Raw genomic sequence first — 25,332 nt, 5'->3', positions numbered from 1 at the left:
AAGTAATTCTTCTGCCTCAGCCTCCCGAGTAGCTGGGATTACAGGAATCTGCCACCATGCCCAGCTAATTTTTAGAGGTTATAAAATACTTTTGCATACATTTTGATTTTTTCTTTTTCATAACAACCTCATGGCAAAGGTAGGTCAGTTACCTACAGATTAGGAAACCTAACCTTCTGGGTGACTTGTTTAGTCAGTAAGTGTGAAATAGCCTCAAACACAGGTCATCTGGCTTGTTTTCCAATGTTTTTTTTTCACTACATCATACTGCCTTACAAAAATGATGTAACTTTTTTTTTCTTTTTTTCTTTTTTCTTTTTTTTTTTTTTTGAGATGGAGTATTGCTGCAACGCCCAGGCTGGAGTGCAATGGCACAATCTCGGCTCACTGCAACCTCCGCCGCCCAGGTTCAAGCAATTCTCCTGCCTCAGCCTCCCGAGTAGCTGGGACTTACAGGCATGTGCTACCATGCCTGGTTAATTTTTGTATTTTTAGTAGAGACAGGGTTTCACCATATTGGCCAGGCTTGTCTCAAATTCCTGACCTCATGTGATCCTCCTGCCTCAGCCTCCCAAAGTGCTGGGATTACAGGCGTGAGCCACTGCTCCTGGCCATCACTTCATGTTTTTAATGCTTCCCTTTTCATGTACTTTATATATATATTCACAAACACTGACTTGTTTCCAAGTAGGCATCACAACTCTGAATAAGCAAAGAGAAAGCTCTGTTTGGGCTCTTAGTTAATAAGCCGAATAAATCTTTTTGAATTTACCTAGTTCTCATTATTTATCTTATTGTTTATGTGTTTGTTCCTTATGATGAAGTTTCTTACAGTGGACATAGGGGCCAGGAGGACACATGTTTTGATAAACAGATTTTCCATGTTTTCAATTATTCATAGTTTGGGGAAAGGAGGAGGACATGATTTGAGCAAAGTAAAAGAATCTCATAACGAGCCGCCAGCTCTTACTAAACTACATAATTTGTCAATATTTTAATAATTTGACAGTACTATAATATAATCAAGGTTTCTAGAATAAATCATTTTCACTTTTCACTACTGAAAGCATACCTAGATCTTTTCACTAATCTCATTCAGCTATAGGAAATGCTGTACTCAACCACATCCAGAATGTAGTAGAATAACTCTAGAACTAACTCTAGGATAGATATGTTCTTTATTCTTTTCTAAATAAGTCTTATGGCTGTGTCTGATAATTGTATGTTGGTTTATTTATTTATTCCAACGATAACTGTTTGTCCTGAATTGTATGTTTTCTGAAAAGGAAATTATATCATAGTCCTTAGTCATTTCATGCTGGTCTCAAAATTGTTTATAGACTACTATGTTTCATCTCCTTCCGCATTATTTTGAATTCCTAGGGACCAAAAGACTGAAGTAAAAGTAGGTTCTGTTTTATTAACGCTTTCTTTTTATTATTATTATTATTTTTTTGAGACGGAGTCTCGCTCTGTCTCCCAGGCTGGAGTGCAGTGGTGCGATCTCGGCTCACTGCAAGCTCAACCTCCTGGGTTCAGGCCATTCTCCCGCCTCAGCCTTCCGCGTAGCTGGGACTACAGGCGCCCGCCACCACGCCCGGCTAATTTTTTGTATTTTTAGTAGAGATGCAGTTTCACCATGTTAGTCAGGAAGGTCTGGATCTCCTGACCTCGTGATCCACCCGCCTCGACCTCCAAAAGTGCTGGGATTACAGGCGTGAGCCACCGGGCCCGGCCGGATTAGTGCAACAACATGTTTTAATGCAATAAATTCAGACTTACTTTTCCAAGTATGTTGAGCCCTGCTTATTTTCTGTACTTTCATGCTTGACTTAATAAACTGCAAAGTTTCCCTCTTTTGTTTGCTTTGTTTTCCTTTATATACCATTTGTTGGAGGTTCTCTATTTAGAAAGAGAGGGGGATGGAAAGTAAATTATCCCCTTGGGCTTGCGAAATAAAGTTTACCTATCTACTAAATAAATATCTCATAGCTTTCTGTGGTGGCTCAGTGGGTTATTGGAACCTTTTTTTTTTTTTTTTTTTTTGAGACAGAGTCTCGCTGTCGCCCAGGTTGGAGCAGTGGTGTGATCCTGGCTCACTGCAACCTCTGCCTCCTGGGTTCAAGCAATTCTCCTGCCTTAGGTTCACTGCAACCTCCGCCTCCTGGGTTGAAGTGATTCTTCTGCCTCAGCCTCTGGAGTAGCTGGGATTACAGGCGCACCACCGCGTCCAGCTAATTTTTTGTATTTTCAGTAGAGACAGGGTTTCACCATGTTAGCCAGGCTGGTCTGAAACTCCCGACCTCAGGTGATCCGCCCACCTTGGCTTCCCAAAGTGCTGGGATTACAGGCATGAGTCACCGTGTCCTGCCTATTTTCTTTTTCAAATGCTGTTTATTTAAAACTCATATAAGGTGGCTGGGAGCGGTGGCTCACACCAGTAATCCCAGCACTTTGGGAGGTGGAGGCCAGTGGATCATCTGAGGTCAGGAATTGGAGAAGAGCCTGGCCCAACCTGGTGAAACCCTGTCTCTACTAAAAACATAAAAATTAGCTGGGCACGGTGGTGTGTGTCAGTAATCCCCGTTACTTGGGAGGCTGAGGTAGGAGAATCACTTGAATCCGGGAGGTGGAGGTTGCAGTGAGCAGAGATTGCACTCCAGCCTGGGCGACAGAGGGAGACTCCGTCTCAAAACATCATCAACAACAACACTCACATAAGGCTGAAAAAGAAAAGAAAACTTCTAGGCATTCTCAATATTAGGTTTAAGAATGAGACTTGTATGTTCATAAACAAGAGGTCATGTGAGCTGTCAGAGCCGGTATATGGGATAGGAAGGCCAGAGCCCATTTGTAAACCAGTAACAGGAATAACAAGAGATAAACATTATCAGTTTACGCCCAGCCTTCGCTGAAACCCAGGGTAACACATTTCCACATTTTCTGACTCCCCTATCCTGACTCCCCACAGGACTTTGAGACCAGCCTGGGCAATATAGTGAGACTTCCTCTCTACAAATTAAAAAATTAGCTTCGCATGTTGGCCTGCACCTGTAGTCCTAGCTACGCAGGAGGCTGAGGTGGGAGGATCACTTGAGCCCAGGAGGCTGAGGTTGCAGTGAGCCATGATCCCACCACTGCACTCCAGCCTGAGTGACAGGGCAAGTCTCAGAAAACAAAACCAACATTTAGCAAATGTAATTACTTTGAGAGAGATAGTTCAAAATCTGGGGATTTTTGGTTAGTTTTTACATTTACTACATAAGATTAGTCAGTAGAAATGAGAATTAACTTTTTGTACGACAATTTACAATACCTATTATTTTTAAAATATTTTTATTCTTAAGAGTCAACCTTAAATTAGTTGTTTGGAATTGTCACTAGTGTATGACGAACAAGAACTTTGGAATTAGATGACCTGAGTTCTCAGCCCACAAGTACCTCTAGTAGTTTAATGACTTTAAATACTTCATGTTTATGTCTTGATTTCCTCATTTGTAAATAAGAGTAATAAAATCTATCTCCTATGGTTATTAAGAAGCCTAAATGATATAAAATGTTGGGATGAGTGCTTTGTAATTTTACTGGTAGTAGATGCTGTTTAAGGAGACTTAAATAATTCAGCAAATCAGATGGACTATATTGCCATTATGTCAACTGAAAACTCCAAGTCTACCAATTTGACATTAGAAAGGGTTTCAGTAGGGGGCTCAGTGGCTCATGCCTGTAACCCCAGCACTTTGGGAGGCCAAACTGGGAGGATTGCTTGAGCCTAGGACTCCCCCTTCCCACCCTATCTCTACAAAAAAATTTAAAAAATTAGCTGGGTGTGGTGGTTCATGACTGTAGTCCCAGCTGTCTTGGAGCTTGAGATGGGAGGATCACCTGAGTCCAGAAGGTTGAGGCTGCAGTGAGTGGTGATCACACCACTGCACCTAGCCTGGGCAACAAAGGGAGACCCTGTCTCAAAAAAAAAAAAAAAAAAAAAGTTTTGGTTTCAGATATAAATACATCTCAGAGACTCGGGGTCTTGAGATACCTACATTAAATTAGAAATAAAATGATAAAAATCAGCAAACACGTATGCTTTCTGTGAATATACATTTCTCATATCCTGTCTCCTTGAAGTCTGCCCAAAAAAGGTACCCAGTCTGATATGCTGTTCATTATATGAAATTTTAGCCAAGAGTAGAGCCATTAACTATAAATTAAAAGTCATGTTATCACTTATTTATTTTGGATGATGGATAACAAGTGTTTATTATATCTTTCTGTATGCTTTAATTTCCAAAATGAAAGTGTTTAAAAAAATAATAAGATCCAGTAGTTAGCCTGATTCTCCAAACTTCAGGCCAGATTTTTGTATACCACAAATCTGCAGCCAGTGCAGTGGCTCATGCCGGTAATCCCCAAACTTAGTGGGGCAGAATCTGGAGGATAGCTTGAGCCTAGGAGTTCAAGACCTGCGTGGGCAACAGAATAAGAACTCCTTTCTCCACAATAAGAAAAAAAAAAAAAAAAAAAAAAAGAAAGAAAGACAATATACAAATCTGCAGGAAGGAATCTTTCCAGAAAGGAAGAATTTGTTTCAAGAACTGTTTTGCAGGAATATCAGAAGGGTTTTCTTTTTCTTTGACTCAAAGGCTATAACACTGTACTTCATAACAATGGAAATAAAGGCATTAGTTTGAACAATCCTCTATGCTGCTACTATTGTAAAGTTTGGAGCCTATAACTCACTCAAATTGGTTTATAGCCATGTGTTTACCAAATCTTTTTTCATATTCCTTTTCTCCAGGCGTGCAGGAATTTATATCTCACAGCCTTCTTAGAGTCAGTCAGGTTGAGTCGGGTGACTAGTTCAGGACAGTGAAACACGTCAGCAGAAGTGAAAAGGCCACTCACTTCTGGCAGAGGCAAAGGAGAGCCCTTACAGGCTTACAATCTACAGCCTTACAGGATTCTCCAATCTAGCTCTTCTGCCAGCCCGGAAGCGCTAGGATGGCAGAGCCAGAGACGCAAGCAGCAGGGAAGCTGAGTCACCATGGGGACGTGAGACTGACTTACAGATGAGGAGTGCAGCCCCACAGCCTAGCCCATGTTGAGATAAACACAATACAGTCCTGCATACTTTACAGTCGTAAACAAGGGAGAATAGAAATGGGAAATGACCCTCTATGCCTCTAAGACCAAATTATAATGAAACAACTTATGTCTTCAGTTTTGAAAATTAAAGTTTTTGACCCTGATAAAACAAGTTTGCTATGTAAGTATCTGTTAACCGTGTGAAACCTACTGAAATGAGTCAAACTATTTTCTTACATTCCTTCAACTTCAACACCAATTTTAATCCTTAGTTCCAAATTAGTTTTTAGAGACTCTTGTAAGGAAAAGGAAAATCGACCCAGAATTTTAAAAATTGTGCTATTATTAATTTATATAGCTTTCAACAATTTACAATAGCTTGCATAATTAGTATATTTAATTAGTATATAGAGACACACATATATATATTTGAGAGGGAACTTCACTGCAACTTCCCTGTTGCCTCCTGGGTTCAAGTGATTCTCCTGCCTCAGCCTCCCGAGCAGCTAGAATCATACAGGCGCCCGCCACCACGCCTGGCTAATTTTTGTATTTTTAGCAGAGACGGGGTTTCATCATGTTGGCCAGGCTGGTCTGGAAACCCCGACCTCAGGTGATCCGCCCGCCTCGGCCTCCCAAGGGCAGGGATTACAGGCGTGAGCCACCGCGCCCGGCCTAGTGTAATTTTCAAAAGTACAAAAGCCACTAGAAACCATGACAATAAGAACTTCCTTTTGGGTTTTCCAGCATTCGGTTTATAGGACATGGACCACACATAGATGTTTTTTGAATGCTGAAATATTTTACTCATAACACAGTTTTCCCAGTAACTTGCTTCCGGTTGATTTAAAATTTGTAATACAACTTCGTCATAGCAGGTACCTTCATGAAACTCAGTATTTGAAAAAAACGTGGAGATTTTCCCCTTTCTTTTGACCAGAACGTATGTCCAGGGTAGTGACTTTCGAGCAAATGCGTTTAAGCAACTTCAGTAATCTGACTACGCTGCCCCCAATCCCGCTCCAAGCATGGGGCGATCAGGGCTCCACATTTTCGGGTAAGTATCAGCCGTCCTGGCTCTGCGCGAGCGCATTCTACAATTCCGGAAACTACTAACTTTTCCGTCTGCAACCTTTAATAATTGAGAGGGTATGCGCAACTCAGAAAAGTGCGCCCGCTGCGGTCGGGTGCAGAGTGGACTGGAGGAAAGGAGACACCCATTTACGGTGCGGCCCCGGGCGGGGTCCCCCGACACGGCCTTCCCGGCGTGCCACGCGCGGAGGAGACTCTTAACGTGAAGCGCTGGGTGACTCAGCCGCGTGGCCGCGGGGGCTGGGGCGGGGGGCGCGCGCCGCTGCGGCACAGCCGGTCCCGGCTGCGGCTTCTGGCTGCGCGGTCTGCGCGCGCCTCCCGGGCGGATTCCATCCCCGAGCGCGACAGCGCAGCGGGGAGCGACGAGTAAGTGGCGGCGCGGGACGGTTTCGGGCGCGAAGACCGGGCAGGGCGAGTGTGGTGGCGGGCGTGGCCCGAGTCTCCCCTTTGTGGCCGAGGGCTCTTCTCCTCCGCACGCGGCGGCTGCTCGGACCCCCAAGTCAAAAGGCCGCGGGGCTAAGCTGGGCGCGAGGAACCTGTCGGCACCGGCGTGATGGGGTCCTGTTTCCGCGCGGAGGGCAGAGTCTGGTGATCCTGGGGAGGGAGGCGACGCTGCGCCGAGGTGGTGGGCACAGCTTAAGTATAACTTGACTGCTTTTTGCAGGCCTTGGGTGGTTCATCCCGAGAGGAATAGCGAGAACCTGGGGTGTTGACTGGCAAAACATTTGCAGACGCGGTTCTTCTGGCGATTAATTGGCTCCATTAAAAATTAGGTAGTTGGTGGGACTTCCTCCTGAACTCTGGAGCCGGGTGCATTTTGCCCGGTCTTTTCAGCCCTGTTTCCGCGTCTTCCTTCCCTGCCACCCGCAAATTGCCAGCTTTCATCCGTGACTCTGAGTGCAAAAGCGCTGGGGAAAGCCTTAACCAGCAATTTTCTTTTAAATAAAACTTTGCTTTTTATAGCAGTGTCTTCAGGTTTACAAGCCCAGTTCTGCACTATGAGAAAACCTCTTCTAGTTTGGAGTTTGTGATTCTTTCTGAAAATTCTTCGGTTGAAGAGATTTATTTTAAAATAAGAATCTAGTGAACAAACTAACATGATAAACAAGGCTGTAAAGGAACTAGTGTTTAACCAGCTTATGAAAATACGTTCCAGAGTCCTTAGTTTTGTTCCTGTTCGCTCTGTGAGAAGTTGAGGTATTTTTTTAATGGTCTCCAAAACAAAGTGTTGTAGTAATGTCTGTCGGATGTGATGAATCCAGAGTCAGAGGACTTCCGCTCAAGGCCCCCACCTCAAACCCCAATTCCTAGGCCATAGTTCTGAAACAGAAGATTGTTCCTTAGTAATAAGGTTGCAGTATGGAAGGAACCTCTTCCATAAATTTGATTCTAGAGATTTGTGATGAGTCCCTGAGTCTGGGATTTAAGCAGGCACCCCCACTCTTGGTCCAGCGACCACACGCTGAGAAACACCACCTTTAGGCTGGGCTGCCCAACAACCTTAACCCTTTGTCGATGTATTCCTCCCCAAACCTGTGGTAAACCAGTCGCCTGCTCCAAACCAGTCCTAGGACAAGAAGCCCTAACTCTCCAGAAGCCAGTATGAGAAAGTGCTTTTTTTTGACCCTGGCACGGGGTAGGAAATGATTTTCATACGTACTCCGATATTGCTCTGGTGGTTTAGAGATAGCCCATTTATCTTTTCCTTCTGAGGGCTGCTTCTAGTATCGTCAGAGCTTAATGCCATTAGGCCAAATCTCCTCCGCCCAGCTTACTCAGTCTCCCCATGGAACCAGGGCAGCCAATGCCATATAATTCCCATGGCCTTGACTGTCATATTATCCAGTATGTAGCAGTACTAGTAGCATTATGAGGGCTTTCAGTTCAGCTGGACATTAATTTAGTCATCAAGTATCTGCGTAATGCCAGTTTTCCTCAAAGCACTGTCATAGGCCGTTTTATCAACAGCATAGCGACATAGACGTATATATCTTGGCACAGAGTTGCATTGCTTCTCTGAGGCAGAAATGAGGGTTGAAGAAACTCCACTGCTGCCAAAAGATTCTCTTTATTCATCCATAATTCATTCCTTCCTATTATTCCAGAAATACGCGTACTATTCCAATAATCTCGTTTTCCATAAGAAGTTAAGAAATACATTGGATGAGGTTAGTAGTTAGGTCAGTCTTAAATTCTGTAACGGAAGTCGGGCATGGTGGCTCACGTCTGTAATCCCAGCACTTTGGGAAGCTGAGGCAGGTGGATCACCTGAGGTCAGGAGTTTCAGACCAGCCTGGCCAACCTGGTGAAACCCCGTCTCTACTAAAAATACAAAAATAAGCCAGGTGTGGTGGTGGGCACCTGTAATCCCAGCTACTCGGGAGGCTGAGGCAGGAGAATCACTTGAATCTGGGAGGCAGAGGTTGCAGTGAGCCGAGATCGCGCCATTGTACTCAGCCTGGGCAACAGAGCCAGACCCTGTCTCAAAAAAAAAAAAAAAAATTCTGTAACAGAGACACCTAATAACTTTGGTAAGGACAATAATATACACATTTTTGTATTTCTTATTCCCCCTTCAAATAGATGTGTAGAGATGAGGTTAGAATTAGGCCATGTGTTTCTCTGACTTTTTTCCTTGTTTTGGTGTGTGATTTCTCTTATTGAGTCTTTTTCTGTTGATTTATAAAATGTCATGTCTTCCTTCTGTAGCCCTGAGCTTCCTGATTGTTGTGTCTTCCTCTACCCTTCAATCTGATCTTCCTGCCCCTCTTTGGCTAAGTGGAGTAAAAAATTGAGGGGAATTGTTAGAATACCAAATGATTTTTACTTGGAAGATCCAGAGTCTTAGATATATGAGGCTTAGAAATATAAAGGAGCCTATTACAAATTTATCAAGTGCAGTCCTCTCAGATAAAGAATCTGAGAGATGAGATTGCAGAGTGAGGACCTCTGGCTACTAGCCCAGTGTTCTTCCCACCAAATTATCTCAAGAAAAATGCTTCAAAAGTGGAAAAGGTCCAGAGAAATTATAAGTAGATGGAGAAAATGGAGAGACTTTCATGTGACTACAAAATCAATATTATCTTATCTGGAAAAATGGAGATTGAAGGAGGATATAATGTAACCATATAAATCATAAAAAGTGGGAGTACTACTGCTAAGGAATTCTTTGAAGCTTGAAATAAGTAGTGAAAGGACAAATAAGAGCAAGAGATAGCTATCTTGTAAAGCCCAAGAAATGTTATGAACTCAGTTTTTTTTTTTTTTTTTTTTTTTTTGAGACAGCGTTTCGCTCTTGTTGCCTAGGCTGGAGTACAGTGACGTGATCTCGGCTCACTGCAACCTCCGCCTCCCGAGTTCAAGTGATTCTCCTGCCTCAGCCTCCTGAGTAGCTGGGATTACAGGCACCCGCCACCATGCCTGGCTAATTTTTTGTGTTTTTAGTGGGACGGGGTTTTACCATGTTGGCCAGGCTGGTCTCAAACTCCTGACCTCAGGTGATCTGCCTGCCTGGGCCTTCCAAAGTGCTGGGATTACAGGTGTGAGCCACCGCGCCAGGCCTGAACTCAGTATTTTTAAAAAAGATTAAATAAAAGCTTAGATAACTACTTTGGTGATTTTTAAAATATGTTAAATGCTTGAGCAATGCCCAGAATCTTTGGAAGTTGTCATCAAGAGTATAACTATTGTCCTTACCAAACTTACTAGGTACCTCTGTGATAGAATTTAAGACTGATGGCTGGGTGTGGTGGCTTACGCCTGTAATCCCAACACTTTGGGAGGTCATGGGGGGAGGATTTATTTGGCCCAGAAGTTCCAGACCATCCTGGGCAACATAGGGAGACTCTGTATTATTTTAAAAATTAAGAAGTGAACAAAGAATTTAAGACTTATCTAACTACTAACCTCATCCAATGTGATATTTCTTAACTTATGGAAAATGAGATTATTGGGAATAGTACATATATTTCTGGAAAAGTAGGAAGGAAAGAATTACGGATGAAGAAAGAGGGCCTTTTGATGTTTTAGCTTGGAATCCCCAAATTAGACACTGTAGGATTGATTGCTCTTGTATATTCATGAAAGTAGTAAAAATAAAAATAAAAATAGTAAGGGCTTAATAATTAGTATACATTCTATACCAGCCACTTACTAAATGGTTTTACATCACTGTCACATTTAATTATCTCCTTTCTATAGATAAAGACTCTAAGACACAAGAGATTAAGTTTGCCCCAAATAATGTACCTAATAAGTGGCTGAGCCTGTAGTAAAGTTTAAGTCCACTTGACTTCAAAGCCATTAAAATATATGCTCAAGAGTGTCCTAGTTGTATTTCGTTGCGAAGTGGTTAAGAATGTGGGTTGTGGGCCGGGTGCGGTGGCTCACGCCTGTAATCCCAGCATTTTGGGAGGCTGAGGCAGGTGGATCACGAGGTCAGGAGATCGAGACCATCCTGGCTAACACAGTGAAACCCCCGTCTCTACTAAATATACAAACAAATTAGCCAGGCGTGGTGGCAGGTGCCTGTAGTCCCAGCTACTCAGGAGGCTGAGGCAGGAGAATGGCGTGAACCTGGGAGTTGGAGCTTTTAGTGAGCCGATATTGTGCCATTGTACTCCAGCCTGGGCAACAGAGCAAGACTCCGTCTCAAAAAAAAAAAAAAAAAAAGAATGTGGGTTGTGGAGTTAATGTTGCCTGGGTTCAAATCCTGACTCCTCCATTTACTAGCTTGGATAAAGTACTTTATCAGTTTCTGTCTCTGAAATAGACAATAGTAGTACCTACCTATCCCAGGATTTTTAGGATTGAGTTAATTCATGTAAAGTTAATAGAACTGTGCCTCACAAACTGTAAGTTTTCAGGAAATGCTGGCCATTAATGTTTTAAAAAATATTTTTTAGGCTGGGCATGGTGGCTCAAGCCTGTAATCCCAGCACTTTGAGAGGCTGAGGTGGGCAGATCATTTGAGGCTAGGAGTTTGAAACCATCCTGGCCAACATGCCAAACCCCCGTCTCTACTAAAAATACAAAAAATTAGCTAGGCATGGTGGCATGCGCCTGTAATCCCAGTTACTGGGGAGGCTGGGTCATGAGAATTGCTTGAATCTGGGAGGCAGAGATTTCAGTGAGCCAAGATCGCACCACTGCACTCCAGCCTGGGCGATAGAGTGAGACTCTGTCTCAAAAAAAAAAAGAAAATAATTATAATTTTTGATATACTGTTGTGCTTAGAAAGGAAAACATATTTGTAATTTATTTCACAGTGGATGCTGTAGCTCACACCTATAATCCCAGCACTTTGGAAGGCTGAGGTGACACATCATTTGAGCCCAGGAGTTTGAGATCAGCCTAAGCAACATGGCACAACTCTGTCTCTACAAAAAATATAAAAACGAACCAGGTGTGGTGCTGTGCGCCTTTAATCCTAGCTACTTGGAGGTTGAGGTGGGTGGATCGATTGAACCCAGAAGGTGGAGGTTACAGTGAGCTGAGATGGTGCCACTGCACTCCAGCCTGGGCGACAGAGCACCATCCTGTCTCCAAATATATATTTGTATATATATTTGAAATAACTGAGGTTTAATGATAAGTATAGATATAAAGTAAGCTTTATCTCTGCCCTTACTAAAATAGGAACATTACTAAAATTTTGGAAAGCATTGGAATGTAGTGGAAAGATCTGTGATCCAGGTCAGATGATTTGCTTCTAGTTGTCGCTGTCACTGCTAGCTCTGTGATTCTAGGTTCAAAATTTCTGTTTTATACAGAAGGTTGTGAGGATCAAATGAAGTGACAAATGGGAATGAAATTTGAATTTTATATGCTATACAAATGTAAAATACCATCTTAAAAATTAGGGAGGAAAGTTACAATGAATTATTGTTGCATAGATTATTGGAAGTTCAATTTCCTTAGAATAAAACAGGTAGTAACTTACACCTCTATGTGAAGATCACAGTATATATCTTAAAATTACCTAAGACATCCTCCATGTGTTCTCAAATCTCTTTTTTACAGGGGGAAGGTGAAATTTAATTTTTGCAGTTATATCTGTGTATTGGTTTGCTAAGGCTGCCAAAGCAAAGGACCACTGTCTGGGGGGTTTGAACAACAGAAATTTATTTTCTCACAATTTTGGAAGCTAGAAGGCCGAGATGGTGTCAGGAGGGTTTATTTTCTTCTGAGGCCTCTGTCTTTGACTTGTAGATGACCATTTTCTTCTCCCTGTGTCTTTGTATCCGGAATTTATTCCTTCCAGTGGGTTCTTGGTCTCACTGACTTCAAGAATGAAGCTACGGACCCTTGCGATAGTGTTACAGTTCTTAAAGATGGTGTGTCCGGAGTTTTTTCCTTCAGATGTTCAGATGTGTCCGGAGTTTCTTCCTTCCGGTGGGTTCGTGGTCTTGCTGACTTCAGGAGTGAAGCTGCAGACCTCTGCAGTGAGTGTCACAGCTCTTAAAGGTGGTGTGTCCGGAGTTGTTTGTTCCTCCAGGTGCGTTCCTGGTCTTGCTGACTTCAGGAGTGAAGCCGCAGACCTTGACAGTGAGTGTTAAAGCTGTTAAAGGTAGTGCAGACCTAAAGAGTGAGCAGCAGCAAGATTTACTGTGAGGAGCGAAACAAAGCTTCCACAGCGTGGAAGGGGACCTGAGTGGGTTTCTGCTGCTGGCTTGGGTGGCCAGCTTTTAGTCCCTTATTTGGCCCCACCCATGTCCTGCTGATTGGTCCATTTTACAGAGTGCTGATTGGTCCGTTTACAAACCTTTAGCTAGACACAGAGCGCTCGTTGGTGCGTTTTTACAGAGTGCTGATAGGTGCATTTAGAATCCTTTAGCTAGACACAGACCACTGATTCGTGGGTTTACAATCCTTTAGCTAGGCAGAAAAGTTCTCCAATTGCATTTACAATCCTTTAGCTGGGCAGAAAAGTTCTCCAAGTCCCCACTCGACCCAGGAAGTCCAGCTGGCTTCACCTCTCATCTTCACATTGTCATCCCTCTGTTTATGTGTTCTAATCTCCCCATTTTGAGGACACCAGACATATTGGATTAGGGCCCACCTTAATGACTTCATTTAACCTTAATTACCTCTTTAAAGGCCCTGTCTCCAAATATAGACACATTCTGAGGACTAGGGGTTAGGGCTTCACATATGAATTTTGAGGGAGACACAGTTCAGCCCTGACAATCTGTTTAAGAAGTTATGTATTGGGGCTGGTGCAGTGGCTTATGCCTGTAATCCCAACACTTTGGGAGGCGGAGGCAGGTGGATCACCTGAGGTCAGGAGTTCTAGACCAGCCTGGCCAACATGACGAAACCCTGTCTCTACTAAAAATACAAAAATTAGCCGGGCACGGTGGCGCGTGCCTGTAATCCCAACTACTCGGGAGGCTGAGGCAGGACAATCACTTGAACCTGGGAGGCAGAGGTTGCAGTGAGCTAAGATTGTGCCACTGCACTCCAGCCTGGGCGACAGAGCGAGACTCTGTCTCAAAAAAAAAGGTTATGTGTTGGGTACTCTGAATGCTCCCTTGCCTTTATCACTATGTCCTATGCCATGAGGCCCAGGCAGCATTCGTTTTCTTGTGACTGGCTTTACCTGTTCTTCAGAACCATGTCTACTTTTGTATATCCTAAGAAGCATATTATGTCTCTGCATAAATCATTGTGTTATATTTAAGATTATCGTGTTAGCCTACTGAATAATGTGCTTGAAAATCTATTCCATACATTAACCTAAATTCCTAATTCATCTGTTAAGCACATTTCTTCTTCAATCTAGATAGAAGAATGTCAGACTATTTTATGTGATAATATATTGTTTTCTGATTAAACTTAAAAAATTTTCTCTTAAAACTGCTTCAAGCAGTTTAAAAATTTATTTCATTTTATTTTACTGTTTAAGAGAGAGAAGTCTTGCTATGTTGCCCAGTCTGAAGTATGGTAGCTATTCACAGTCTTGATCCCACTACTGATCAGCACAGGAGTTTTGACTTGCTCTGTTTCCAGCCTGGGTCAGTTCTTCCCTCCTTAAGCATCCTGGTGGACCCCTACTCCTGGGAGGTTACCATTGATGCTACATTTGGTGCAGACACCTGATTGATACAGTACACTACAGCCCAGAACTTCTGGGCTCAAGTGATCCTCCCACCTCAGCCTCCTAAGTAGCTGGGACTACAAGTGTGCCACTGAACCTAGCTACAAGCAGTTTTTAAGAAACTGTTCCAATGATTCCAATATTTTCTTGAGGAAGTATCTGCTTTTAGAGATACTTTTCATTTTTCCTTATTTTAAAGGTAATAATACATTCATTTTAGAGAGTTTAGAAAATTCAGTAAGACAATAACTTTTTAAAAGAAAAGTCACGTGATTCTACAGTTAACTGAGAATAATCTTTTCCATCTTTTTTTCTGTGGATACATTTATTGTTTCAATCTGCCTTTTAAAAATCTAATACATCCATACTATTTCATGCTATTTCAGTTATTTTCTCTTTTTGAAATAAGGTCTTGCTCTGTCACCCAGGCTGAAGTGTAGTGGCAAGATTTCAGCTCACTGCAACTTTGACCTCTGGGCTTAAGCAATCCTCCCACCTCAGCCTTGCACAAGTAGTTGGGACTACAGGTATGTGCCACCACACCCAGCTAATTTTTTTATTTTTTGTAGAAACGAAGTCTCCCTGTGTTGTCCAGGCTTGTCTTGAATTCCTGGGCTCAAGCGATCATCCTGCCTTGTCCTCCCAAAATGTTAGGATTACAGGCATAAGCTGGTGCGCCTGGCCCTATTTTAGTTATTTTCAAACAGATTTCTATTTATTTATTTAGAGACAGAGTCTCACTCTGTCACCCAGGCAGTGCGGTAGCGCAGTCTCAGCTCACTGCAACCTCCTCCTCCTGGGTTCAAGTGCTTTTCATGCCTCAGCCTCCTGAATAGCTGGAATTACAGGTACGTGCCACCATGCCCAGCTAATTTTTGTATTTTTAGTAGAGATGGGGTTTTGCCATGTTGGCCAGGCTGGTCTCAAACTCCTGACCTCAAGTCATCTGCTCACCTTGGCCTCCCAAAGTGCTGGGATTACAGGTGTGAGTCAGCGTGCCTGGCCTATTTTTTTCATCGGTGAATCATATGAATTGAATTTTGAATGTTAAGCCAATCTTTGCCATAATGTATAACCCTTTTTTATGTGGCTGGATTTGATTTTCTCATAATTTGTTTAGGATTTTTGTGATTATGTTCATGAGAAAGTTTGATATAATTTCTTCCTTAAAAGTGTGGGAAAATTTGCTAGTCAAGCCATTTGATTCTGGAAAAGTTTTAATTATCAGTTAAATTTCTTTACTAGATATAGGACTTTGCAGATTTTCTAATTTTTCTAAGTCAGTTTCAATAAATTATGGAATATTCATTTCATCTGCAAATTCTAATTTACTGGCATAAGTTGTACAGAATAACTGCTCATCTTTTTAATCTCATGGGATCTGTAATGATAGTCTTTTTTCATCTGTGATCCTTGTAATGTGCATCTTTATTTTCTTTCCTTTTTTTTTGAGATGGAGTCTTGCTCTGTCGCCCAGGCTGGAGTGCAGTGGCGTGATCGTGACTCACTGCAACCTCCACCTCCTGGGTTCAAGCAATTCTCCTGCCTCAGTCTCCTGAGTAGCTGGGACTACGGGCACACACCATCACACCCGGCTAATTTTTGCGATTTTAGTAGATACGGGGTTTCACCATATTGGTCAGGCTGGCCTCGAACTCTTGATTTCAGGTGATACACCCAGCTGGGCCTCCCAAAGTGCTAGGATTACAGGCGTGAGCCACTGTGCCCAGCTTTTTTTTTCTTATTTGAGTCGGAGTCTTGCTCTGTCCCCTAGGCTGGAGTGCAGTGACACGATCTTGGCTCACTGCAACCTCCATCTCTGGGTTCAAGCAATTCTCCTGCCTCAGTCTCCCAAGTACCTGGGACTACAGGCACCCACCTGCCTGTAGTCATGCCTGGCTAATTTTTGTATTTCTGTAGAGACAGAGTTTCACCATGTTTTTGGCCAGGCTGGTCTTGAACTCCTGACCTCAGGTGATCCGCCCACCTTGGTGTCCCAAAGTGCTAGGATTATAGGCATGAGCCACCTCATCCGGGCTACTTTATGGTGTTTTGTTTTTTTTTAGATGGAGTTTCACTCTTGTTGCCCAGGCTGGAGTGCAGTGGTGCCATCTTGGCTCACTGCAGCCTCTGCCTCCCAGGTTCAAGTGATTCTCCTGCCTCAGCCTCCCGAGTAGCTGGGATTGCAGGCATGTACCACCACGCCTGGCTAATTTTGTATTTTTAGTAGAGACGGAGTTTCTCCACGTTGGTCAGGCTGGTCTCCAACTCCCGACCTTGGGTGATCCGTCTGCCTTGGCTTCCCAAAGTGCTGGGATTACTGGCATGAGCCCCTGTGCCCAGCCTACCTTATGGCTTTTTACCAGAAAAGTTTGCCACCCCATTCTACAGTGTTACTTTTAGGCTCCCAGTGGAAAACTTGGGGTATTTCACAGGATCCTTCCTCCTCTGCAGACCCATTTCAGTTTTTGTCTCTCCAGCACCTTGATGCTGACAAAAGCTCTGTTTAACTTCTCAACTTTTGGGCCGGACATGGTGGCTCACACCTGTAATCCTAGCACTTTGAGAGGCCGAGGTGGGCAGATCACCTGAGGTCAGGAGTTTGAGACCAGCCTGGCCAACATAGTGAAACCCTGTCGCTACTAAAAATACAAAAATTAGCCGGGTGTGGTGGCACATGTCTGTAGTCTTGGCCACTCAGGAGGCTGAGGCAGGAGAATCGCTTGAACCTGAGCGGCGAAGGTTGCAGTGAGCCAAGATCATGCACTCCAGCCTGGGTGACAGAGCGAGACTCCATCTAAAAAAATAAACAAACAAAAACAAACAAAAAACTTCTCGGCCGGGCACGGTGGCTCAAGCCTGTAATCCCAGCGCTTTGGGAGGCCGAGACGGGCGGATCACGAGGTCAGGAGATCAAGACCATCCTGGCTAACACGGTGAAACCCCGTCTCTACTAAAAATACAAAAACTAGCTGGGCGAGGTGGCGGGCGCCTGTAGTCTCAGCTACTCGGGAGGCTGAGGCAGGAGAATGGTGTAAACCCGGGAGGCGGAGCTTGCAGTGAGCTGAGATCCGGCCACTGCACTCCAGTCCGGGCGACAGAGCAAGACTCTGCCTCAAAAAAAACAAAAAAAACAAAAAAAAAAAAACTTCTCAACTTTTTAGCAGCTGCTTTCTACTTAGCTTTATAGCCTTTTGGCAGCTGCTTCCAAATTGGCAAATATCTGGAGGAGAAAAGTGGTACAGAGTGTTGGGCTTACCTTAATTTATTTGCTTTCTCTATTAGCGTTCCACCAAATCAATAGAACCAGTACAGTAGTGTGTGTTTGTATGTGTGTGTTCACACACATACATATGTATTAGGATATTTATTGCAAGGAATTGGTTCATACAATGTTGGGGACTAGCTAGGCAAGTCTGAAACCTGTAAGGCAGGTTGCAGCCAGGAGGGGCAGGCTGGAACTGTCGGATAGGAGCAGAAGCTACAGTCTGCAGGCAGAATTTCTTTTTCCTCAGAGAAGTTTCTGTTCTGCCCTTAAAGCAACTGATTGGGTCAGGCCCACCCAGATTATCTAGGATAATCTTCCTTACTTAAAGTAAGTAACTATAGACTTTAATTGTATCTACCAAATACCTTGACAGCAAGACTTGTATTAGTGTTTGAATAATAGCCAAGTTGATACATAAAATTGACCATCACATCCTCTCTGTAGGAATTGACTTCTTGAGTCTGGGCCACTTTACTAGTTGTCTGATGCCTTCAAACAGATGGTTTTTTTTTTTCTGTTTCACTCAGCTTTTCTGAGCGCTCTCCAGTAGGAGGTTTATTCTGATAGAAACTTGCCCATTGGTAGCGGCAGAAATCCCAGTGTTCTAGAAAATATTCTGAGGCCAGATGCAGTAGCTCACGCCTGTAATCCCAGCACTTTGGGAGGCCAAGGCAGGAGGATTGCTTGAGACTAGCCTGGGCAACAAAGCAAGAACCCATTGCTAAAAAATTAACTTTTTTTTTGAGACGGAGTCTCGCTCTGTCCCTCAGGCTGGAGTGCAGTGGCACAATCTTGGCTCACTGCAACCTCTGCTGCCCGGGTTCAAGTGATTCTCCTGCCTCGGACTCCCAAGTAGCTGGGATTACAGGCGCCCGCCACCACACCCAGCTAATTTTTGTATTTTTAGTAGAGACAGGGTTTCACCTTGTTGGCCAGGCTGGTCTCGAACTCCTGACCTTAGGTGATTCACCCACCTTGGCCTCCCAGAGTGTTGGGATTACAGGCTTGAGCCACCACGCCCAGCCTTTTTTTTTTTTTTTTTTTTTTTTTTTAAGAGACGGGGTCTTGCTCTGTCACCCACAGTGGCATATAGTGGTGCTATCACAGCTCACTGCAGTTTTGACCTCCTGAGCTCAAATGACCTTCCTGCCACAGCCTCCTGAGTAGCTGGGACTGTAAGTGTGCGCAACCATGCCTGGAAAAAAGATGGTAAAGAGCCTGTGGAGCCTGTAGCCCACTCCTGAGTAGCTGGGACTATAGGTGTGCACAACCATATCTGGAAAAAAGAGATGGTAAAGAGATGGGAGTCTTGGTGTGTTGTCCAGGCTAGTCTCATGTAATCCTCCCATGTTGGCCTCTCGAGTAGCTGGGACTGCAGTCATATGCCACCATGCCTGGCTAATTTTTTTTCTTTCTTTTTGTTGAGATGGGGTTTTGCCATGTGGCCCAGCCTGGTCTGGAACTCCTGGTCTCAAGCGATCCACCTGCCCAAAGTTCTCGGATTACAGGTGTGAGCCACCATGCCCGGCCTAATTTTTTATGTTTTGGAGAGATGGGGGTCTCACTGTGTTGCCAAGGCTGGTCTCAAATTCCTGGGCTCAAGCAGTCCTCCCACCTTGGTCTCCTAAAGTACAGGGATTGCATGTGTGAGCCATTGTGGGCTGTATTCTTGACGATGTAGTCCTTTAAATCACTCATCTGATGCTTTTCAGAGATTCCCACATTACTTTCCTCAGTCATATGGATGGAATTGAGAACTGAAATGGTTTCCTGTGATTTTACTAATGCTGAGCATTAAAGAAGGCCTTGCTATTTTTAAGTCTGTATCCTAATCAAATATTGAGGCCGGGTAAGGGGCCTCACGCCTCTAATTCCAGTGCTTTGGGAGGCCCAGGTGGGATGATTGCTTGAGCCCACAAGTTACAGATCAGTTTAGGCAACATAGTGAGACTCCCATCTCTACTTAAAATATAATTTAAAAAATTAGCTGGGCATGGTTGTGCATACCTGTCATCCCAGCTACTTGGGAGGCTGAGGCAGGAGGATTGCTTGAGCCCAGGAGTTGGAGGCTACAGTGAGCCATGATCTGCCACTGCAAAAATGTCAAGAAGTCTGGAAATAGTGTTAAATGCAAAACTGTGGCAAGAATTGTAGATTTAATATGCTGATCAAAGAAGGGAATTTATGGTACTTGTCTTTAATATTTAAAGTGTTGGAAGTGATGGAAGGATATGTTTTTCCAGGGGATAGGATTAAACTAATGCATGGAAGTCACGGTGGGTGTAATAGACTATTTTTGGATATTTTTAGGTAGACTGAGATGAACTAGTAGAGGTGTTTTGTAGTCTTGGGTGGAAGGTTTGGGATCCCAGATTTTGAGGTTCATGATTGGTAAAATTGTGGTGGGTGGGTGATTGGGAGACCATCATAACGTTGCTGGCATTTTATTTTGTCATGTAAGGGCATTAAAAAATCTAGCCTTGTATTTCGAGACAGGGTCTTGCTCTGTTGCCCAGGCTGGAATGCAGTGGCATGATCATGACTGACTACAGTCTCAGCCTTCTGGGCTCAAGCCGTCCTCCCATCTCAACTTCCCGAGTAGCTGTCCGGGACCACAGGCATGAGCCACCATGCCCAGCTAATTTTTTTAATTTTTTTTTTTTTGTAGAGAAAGGTCTAGGCTGGGCACGGTGGCTCATGCCTGTAATCCCAGCACTTTGGGAGGCCGAGGTGGGCGGATCACTTGAGGTCGAGAGTTCGAGACCAGCCTGACTAACACGGAGAAACCCCATCTCTACTAAAAATAAAGAAAAATTCGCTGGGCGTGGGGGTGCATGTCTGTAATCCTAGCTATTCAGGAGGCTAAGGCAGGAGAATTGCTTGAACCCGGGAGGCAGAGGTTGCAGTGAGCCAAGATGGTGCCACTGCACCCCAGCCTGGGCAACAAGAGCAAAACTCCATCTCAAAAACAAAAAGAAAGAAAGGTCTTGCTATGTTGCCCAGGCTGGTCTCGAACTCCTGGGCTCAAGCGATCCTCCTGCCTTGGCCTCCCAAAGCCCTGGGATTACAGGCGTGAGCCATGGTATCTGGACTATTACATTTTTAAAGAAGGCATTTTTGGCCAAGTGAGGTGGTCATGCCTGTAATCCCAACACTTGGGGAGACCAAGGCGGCAGGATGGCTTGATCCCAGGAGCTTGAGACTGGCCTGGGCAACATAGTGACACCCTGCCTCTACAGAATTTAAAAAGGGGGAAAAAAATCAGCCAGGCGTGGTGGCACGTACCTGTAGTTCCAGCTACTTGGGAGGCTGAAGTGGGAGGATTGCTTGAGCCTGGGAGTCCAAGTCTGTTTTTTCTTTTTTTATACTGACCACTATACTAATGAGGGCGCCATGGCCCACACCTGTAATCCCAGCACTTTGGGAGGCTGAGGTGGGTAGATCACTTGATCAAGGTCAGGAGTTCAAGACCTGCCTGGCCAATGTAGTGAAACCCCATCTCTACTAAAAATACAAAAATTAGCCAGGCCTGGTGGCATCTGCTCATAATCCCAGCTACTCGGGAGGCTGAGGCAGGAGAATCACTTGAACCCGGAGGCAAAGGTTGTAGTGAGCTGAGATCATGCCACTGCACTCCAGCCTGGGCGACAGAGTGACTGTCTCAAAAAAAAGAAAAAGAAGATATCATTTAGGTACAAAGGATAGCCCTTCCCAAGGAAGCCTTACACTAACATATACCATAATTAATTTTTCACTTCCTATTTTAACATTTTAAAAATCAGGATGCATCTGAAAATTATATATATATGTATATATATATATATATATTTAATATAATAGTGCTTCTTTTTCCTAAAAAGTTATTAGATTGATGATGTCTTAGTGTCAAGTGTCTTAGGACTCAGAAAATGGTGTGTGGGTTACATTATCTACATCGGCCTGATTTTTGACAGGACTGCATGAAAGCTTTTGACAGCAATTGGTGCTGGTCCTTGAACTAGAGGACCTTTACACTGTCTTCTGACAGTGATTTGTGGATTGTCTATAAACATGAATTTTCTACATGTTAGCTCTGTTACTACAGTACTGATTTATGGATCTGTCCTCTATAGCCTTCAGCTCTTTTCTTGCCATATAAATGCTTAGCTCTTTTCTATAAAATAATGTACTGTATTGGCTAATATACTTTCAATTTTTTAATTGCACTGCTTTAAAAAATGTTATTACTATTAGTATATCCCTTGGATTTCCTAGAAGTTTGTCTTTAAATTATTCTTTACAGCCTATGTAGTTGTTCCTTTAGAGAGTTTTAGGTAATAGCCAAGTAGAGGAGTATCCTGGACATTGAAGACGTTACCCTGGAAATTCTATTGTATGTTGACCAGCTTTTTCGTAGGAGTTGTGAGCTTTCTTTGACCTATTATGTGCCTCGGATTGTTCTCCTTAAGGTTTCATTAGAATGACCTTAACTAGGCCGGGCGCGGTGGCTCAAGCCTGTAATCCCAGCACTTTGGGAGGCCGAGACGGGCGGATCATGAGGTCAGGAGATCGAGACCATCGACCATCCTGGCTAACATGGTGAAACCCCGTCTCTACTAAAAAATACAAAAAATTAACTGGGCGAGGTGGCGGGCGCCTGTAGTCCCAGCTACTCGGGAGCCTGAGGCAGGAGAATGGCGTAAACCCGGGAGGCGAAGCTTGCAGTGAGTTGAGATCCGGCCACTGCACTCCAGCCTGGGCGACAGAGCGAGACTCTGTCTCAAAAAAAAAAAAAAAAAGTATGACCTTAACTAGTTAAGTTCAATCAAAAGAGGAAGCACCCCACATGGAAATTGTAGAATTCCACCTAACCAGTATTTAGGTAATAAAGTTCAAAGAAGTTACAGCAGAATTAGCTATCTTTTTTTTTCTTTTTCCTGAGACGGAGCCTGTAGCCCAGGCTGGAGTACAGTGGCGTGATCTCAGCTCAGTGCAACCTCCACCTCACAGGTTCCAGCAATTCTCCTGCCTCGGCCTCCTGCGTAGCTAAAACTACAGGTGCCCATCACCACACCCAGCTAATTTTTTTGTATTTTTAATAGAGACAGGGTTTCACCATGTTGGCCAGGCTGGTCTCGAACTGCCATGCTGGTTAGGCTGGTTTCGAACTGCTGTCCTCAAGTAATCCACCTACTTCAGCCTCCCAAAGTGTTGGGATTACAGGCGTGAGCCACCGAACCCGGCCTCACAATTAGATCTTAATTTGAACTCAGATTGTAAAATCAACCCCCATCTGGCAGTATGTGATTTAGAGGCTCTGTTGTAGCAATTATTTAAAGAGGAAAGGTGCTAGATGTGCCCATTATCAGCACAGAAAGATTATATGTCCTAGCCCCAGGTCTTCAGCTTGAAATCATATTTCCAGTCCTGTAAAACTTACATAGAAATGTTGAAGTAAATTATACCTGTAAGAAGCAGTGGCACTGCATGGTGGTAAACAGCATAGACTGTGAAGCCAGAAGTCTGGCTCCACTGCTTGTTAGCTTTGTGACTGTGGGAGCTTTCCTTAACCTCCTTCTTCCCTCAGTTTTCTTATGTGTAAAATGAGGGTAACAATGGCATCTACCTCGTAAAGTTTTTTGAGTATTTATAAAGTACTTAAATAATATATAGTGCATGATATGTGTTAAATCAATAAAGTTTAAGTCCATCTGGACTTAGGATGTAATGTCTGCAGTAATTTGACATATGAAAGAATCCAGCAGATTAATTTGTGATTCTCATTTAAGATATGTTCTTGAGTAATTGGGTTTAGATTTGATTATTAGTTTAAGAATGCCAGAAAACTTTGCTAAGTTTGAAAAGTGTTGTAATATTTAGGACCTTTTTATTTACACTGTATTTATAAGTTTAATTTTTTAAACATCTACCAGAGCTTTTTGAGTACTTACAGATTTGCTTGGTAGGCATTTGAAGTGCTAACATAGGAAAAGAGCATATATTAAGCTAAATGTACTGAAGATGTTTGATGGGAATGCCAAATTTAGGGGATCCACGTTTTATATTTAAACTGGAGGTGGGTACAAGAGTTTTTATTATATGGTTCTTTAAATCTTTTTATATGTAGTACATTAATTTTTTTTTTTTTTGAGACGGAGTCTCACTCTTTTGCCCAGGCTGGAGTGCAGTGGCCGGATCTCAGCTCACTGCAAGCTTCACCTCCCGGGTTCACACCATTCTCCTGCCTCAGCCTCCCGAGTAGCTGGGACTACAGGCACCCGCCACCTCGCCCGGCTGGTTTTTTGTATTTTTTTAGTAGAGACGGGGTTTCACCATGTTAGCCAGGATGGTCTCGATCTCCTGACCTCGTGATCCACCCGTCTCGGCCTCCCAAAGTGCTGGGATTACAGGCTTGAGCCACCGCGCCCGGCCTGATATTTTTAAATTAGGTAATTAGGCTGATACAGTTATAAAAAATATTTAAGGGTCTTTAGACTGTTAATATACTGAACTTAAGGTCTTAATGTAAATCCAAGTAACTCATATAGTCTTTTATGCGCACAAAAGCAGTCTTTCAACGTAAGTTATATTGACAAAAAAGTTCTGAGGGTAGTAAGTTAGGAGTGTCAAATAGAGGAGACAGGAAAATTTATCCAAGAAATTCTAATCTTGTCACTCTGTCATTGTACTTTTATCTGTCATCTTGTTAGCCTGGCCTGTGATTTGTAGAGAAGAAGGAAGGAAAAGGGAAGTGGAGTCAGAGGAGTACCAGCTTTCCTGTGGAATTGTAATGCCTTCTTCTCTCCTACTTCTCTTGTTATGATTTTTTTCCAAGGTAGAAATGAGGAACAGAAATGGTCCTGTCCACAGATATCCTTTGAATTTTCTGCCTTGCCAAGCTTGTGTAGTTTTTTGCCTTAAATTCTATTTTGTAGGCTATTAATATAGCTTTACCAACTCTCTTTTGGGTATTTGCCCCTTTTCCATCCTTCGTCATTTTTCTGTTGTGTTAGTTTCATATATTTTCATAACCCTTGTGGAGTATTATAACAACTCTTCGTAGTCTGTTACAGATACAGTTTTTCAAGTCTGTTGTCTTTGTTTACAGGATCCTTTGCCATACAAAAGTTTTTAAATGTTTTGTGGTCAGATTTGTCTTTCTCATTTAGCTTTTGGGTTTTGGGTCTTGATTAAAAAGGCTTCCCAACCCCTAGATTGTAATCTCCTTGAACATTCTTGGAAAAGAATATTGTTGTGATTCAACTTTTCGTCCGTGAAATGAAAAGATTATACTGGAACAGCAGTTCCCAGACATCGCCAGTCAGTGGGAGATCACTGGAGGAGTGTGTTACAAATTCAGATTCTCCAGACCCAACTAAAGACGTATTGAATAAGAATCTCTGGGGAATGGGGCCCAAGAAGATGTTTTAACAAGTTCCTCTCAGTGATTCTGATTATCAGCTGGATTTGAGAACCACTGGACAATATGATCACTGAGGTCTCTTCTGATTCTAAAATACCACTTCTGTATTATGTAACTCTTAAATAATACATTATCTCAACAACTAGATTATAAGCTCTTTGAAGGTGAGCAAGACTGTGTCTTAGGTAATACCCTTTTCTTTGCCGTCAGCCCAATAAGATCCTTACTACCTCACTCCAAGACAATTTTAGTAACCTCTTCTTATAGCCCCCTCCAGTCTGTTTGTGGTCTTACTTATCTTAAAGCAACATTTTGAACATGACACCTTCCTGCAAAAGCTTTGGCTACAAGACAGAATCGTATTTTACCTTATAATCTAAGTGCCTC

At 43.3% G+C, this 25,332-nt stretch overlaps 2 protein-coding genes across 4 annotated transcripts in view; one reads left to right on the top strand and one right to left on the bottom strand.

Moving 5' to 3' along the window:
* Positions 1-6,321, bottom strand: part of PXT1 (peroxisomal testis enriched protein 1) — a 56,096-nt gene extending 49,775 nt beyond the window's left edge. Inside the window, exons 1-2 of the mRNA XM_023212658.2 lie at positions 5,968-6,321; positions 1,783-1,902 (exon numbers count right to left, since the gene is read on the bottom strand). The gene's annotated coding sequence lies outside the window, so the exon portion shown is untranslated. The remainder of the gene's footprint in view (positions 1-1,782; positions 1,903-5,967) is intronic.
* KCTD20 (potassium channel tetramerization domain containing 20) overlaps positions 1-25,332 on the top strand; it is a 56,833-nt gene that overhangs the window by 4,356 nt on the left and 27,145 nt on the right. For 2 of the 3 annotated variants that reach the window (XM_023212656.3, XM_023212654.3), the window contains exon 1: positions 6,205-6,543. The exons of the other annotated variant lie outside the window; for it this stretch is intronic. The gene's annotated coding sequence lies outside the window, so the exon portion shown is untranslated. Of the gene's footprint in view, positions 1-6,204; positions 6,544-25,332 lie in introns of those variants that run through there. 3 annotated transcript variants of the gene reach the window in all.

Source organism: Piliocolobus tephrosceles, chromosome 5 (assembly GCF_002776525.5).
Source record: "Piliocolobus tephrosceles isolate RC106 chromosome 5, ASM277652v3, whole genome shotgun sequence".
NCBI classification, from domain to species: domain Eukaryota; kingdom Metazoa; phylum Chordata; class Mammalia; order Primates; family Cercopithecidae; genus Piliocolobus; species Piliocolobus tephrosceles.
The sequence above is the reverse complement of the archived record's forward strand: the minus strand, read 5'-3'. Positions and strand labels throughout refer to the sequence as shown.